The sequence below is a fragment of the Myotis davidii genome, unplaced genomic scaffold, assembly GCF_000327345.1.
Source record: "Myotis davidii unplaced genomic scaffold, ASM32734v1 scaffold478, whole genome shotgun sequence".
Lineage (NCBI taxonomy): Eukaryota > Metazoa > Chordata > Mammalia > Chiroptera > Vespertilionidae > Myotis > Myotis davidii.
This window is the reverse complement of record NW_006289570.1, coordinates 1757708-1760923: the sequence shown is the minus strand read 5'-3', so window position 1 is coordinate 1760923 and position 3216 is coordinate 1757708. Positions and strand designations below refer to the sequence as shown.

The window sequence follows — 3216 nt, the reverse complement described above, 5'->3', positions numbered from 1 at the left end:
CACACTGAGGCCAAAAAAACTACTGTTAGCCAGGGGCATCTACCGTGTGTGTCCACATGGTGCCCGGCCGCTTATTTCCATGTCATGACCGGGAGGTGTGGTGTCTCCACGTGAGTCACAAGGCGAGTCACCACCCAGCTGCGGCCACTTGGCCAGGAAGTGGCAGGACACAGCAGGTTCCAGTCTGAGTCAACACACCGCTTCCCAGGATGTGATGGCTGTCCCCGTGCTATGGTCCTGTGGCTCTTCTCTGATGCGCGTGAGGGAGAGAAACACAGACAGGCCAGCTCCACACTGAGGCCAAACAAACTACCCTTAGCCAGGGGCATCTACCGTGTGTGTCCACAGGGTGCCTGGCCGCTCATTTCCATGTCATGACCTGGAGGCGTGGTGTCTCCACGTGAGTCACAAGGCGAGTCACCACCCAGCTGCGGCCACTTGGCCAGGAAGTGGCAGGACACAGCAGGTTCCAGTCTGAGTCAACACACCGCTTCCCAGGATGTGATGGCTGTCCCCATGCTATCGTGCTATCGTCCGGTGGCTGTTCTCTGGTGCTTCAACGCCCCCTTCTTACCAGGAGGCTGCAGCAGAGCCGAGTCCATCCTTTAGGTAAAGGCTGCTAGCCCCGAGAAGATCATTGCCTGCATGCCGGTCGGTATCTCATATGGAAGAAGTGACACCATAAACCGTTAACCCATTGAATACATGGGCAGGGATTTACTCATTCCATTTGTCCGATATTAAGAGGAGTTTTTTGGGAGGTCTGTTTGCTTGTTTGAAGAAGAAGGCCCATGATAGGAATGGAATTCTGCAGAAAGTCTTCCCCCGCCACAATTTTGATACTCATTACAGATGAAGGAACTGAGGTTCAGGGAGACAAAGCGACTTGGTCTCCCTTTTGGGCTTGTACTCTCTCTATGACCACAGGGCACCTCTGGCCTGGATTCCGGTGCCCCGTGGCCTTCTGCTACCCACAGCTCCCCGGGAGGAACTCCCAGCGTCTCTGCAGAGAAGGTGATGTGCCCACAACTCTGGCTATTGTATATGTTGGCTCTTGTGCAGGTAAAATCGGTCCAGGGGAGACAAAGCGTGGCCTCGCCTCTCCCTGCTGTGTAAGACGGGCAAGCCATTTAACCTTCCTGGGCCTTTTTTTCCTCTTCTGATAAAAAGGGACAAAAATAACACTTCTCATGTGGGGTGACTGACACAAATAGATAATATTCCTGTGACACCAGGGAATACAACAGCCTTTATTTCATAGGGTTGTAGAGAGGATCCCATAGCCCAGTCCAGATTATAGGAAAAACAGTGAATTTCATTCTTAGAAGTTTGGTCTTGTGAGAGAGAGAACACTGGGATAGGAGTGCTGAGTTCTGATTCCTTCTCTGGTGACCAGGCTCTCTAGGACAAGCACAAAAGTAAAACAAAAATTAAAAACTGAGCAAGTTTCTTCTTCTCCCTTATACCACCATCTACTCATCCATCCACTCATCCATCCATCCACCCACCTCCCCATTCATCCTTCCATTCCATCTATCTACAAATATTGTTTGAGCACCTACTATTTATCAAGTGTCTACTTGGTGCCAAACTCTGCGCTAGGTGCTGCAGCAGACGCTATCACTTGCTCTCTAGATCTGACAGTCCAGTGAAGTCTGGCAACACCAGGGCCCAAATCCTTTCCAAGATCAATGTTCTGCGTCAGGGGAAGCAGTGTAGCAGAGTGGTTACAAGTGGACTTTGAAACCCGACAGACTTGAATTTGAATTGTTTCTCTCCTAACAGCTGTGTGACCTTGCACAACCGACTTAACCTCTCTGAAACTATTTTAAAGAAAGGCTGTCCTTTAGATGAAACGAGATAATTACTATAAGCATTTAGGATTGTGTACGTAGCATATAGTAAACTCTCCATCCATCTAAACATCTACCCATCAATCCATCCATTCATCCATCCTTCTAACAAAAAATCTTTTGAGCGCCTGTAATGAGCCAGGCACTATTCTGGGCACCGGAAATATACAAATGAACTAGACAAAGTCCTTGCTCTCCGGAACTTACCATGTACAGGAGAGAGATACACAGTAAACCCTTCAACAAATAAGAATGTCAGAGAGCTTTGAGTTCTATGAGGAAGATAAAACAGGGGGATTTGAGAGTAAATGAGGCAGGTTCCTTTTGAATGGCCAGGAAATAGCCCCTTAGAATAGGAGGCATGTAAGCAGAGGAGTGAAAGGTGAGACAGAGGTAACCTGTGAAGAACAGGGTGGGGGGGTGGGGGGAGGAGAGCACATTCGAGTAGAGCACCCAGCAGGTGCCGGTCTCAGGCTGAAGCAGGGCTGTTGCAGTAAATGGTAGCCATTGTCATCGCGTGTCTGCGATGCCATCCTCTGTCTGCACTGATCGTAATTAACCAGGAAGTCTGTCCTCGGTAATTGCGCTCTCCATTCATCAGCATACAATGTGGGAAGTTTCCATTCTATTCATCCTCCTGCCCCACCCAAAGCCGGCATCACATTTCTCTCCCAGGAACATCTGGTGCGGGGAAGGTTTACATCACTGAGGGGAAGGTTTACATCAAAAAGGGAGGAGGAAGAAAATCTTTTGTCTTGGAGTAAAAATAAAATACAAAAGGAGACATCTTAAAAGAGACAGAGAGAGTTTTAAAGAAATGCCCCAGCAAGAGGATAGCCCAGGAGGACGCCACGCTGGGCCTTTGAAAGGCAGGCAGAGCGTGTAACCGGCATCCCATCCTGTGATTTCAACCCGGTCTGGCCCGTGCAGTCCCGCGCAGGAAGCCCGAGGCCGTCCAGTCTCACTCTGGCCCGATGCTAACAAGGGAATGATCCACTTTGACGCAGCCACCACCCATCCAGCGTGTTCACATCACCTGGAAAGAAGCAATTCCGCCTCTGGTTTCCCTGAAAATTCTCGGTCTGGCTATACCACCTGCCCTGGCTCTTCAGAAGTACCGGAGGCACACGGGAAACCGCATAGGGAGACAATGCTTTTATTTTCAAATGGAAAGTGTACAGAAGACAAGCTGAGCCTGCAGTGGCTCAACTGGCCGAGGAGAAGGAGAAGCAATGCCATGTCAGGAACGCAGAGGAGGCTGAAAGCCAGGGACACCCCCACAGGCTCTGAGGGGACCCCCCCAGTCACCTTCCTGCAGAGCCGGCTGGGAGATTTTTCCTGGGTTTATTTTTTCTGCTCCCAA

The 3216-nt window shown here is 50.1% G+C and overlaps 1 long non-coding RNA gene across 1 annotated transcript in view; it reads right to left on the bottom strand.

Moving 5' to 3' along the window:
* Window positions 1–761: 761 nt before the first annotated feature.
* Window positions 762–3216, bottom strand: part of LOC107182843 — a 26111-nt gene continuing 23656 nt past the window's right edge. The window contains exon 2 of the long non-coding RNA XR_001513600.1: window positions 762–1108. This is a non-coding gene — a long non-coding RNA (uncharacterized LOC107182843). The remainder of the gene's footprint in view (window positions 1109–3216) is intronic.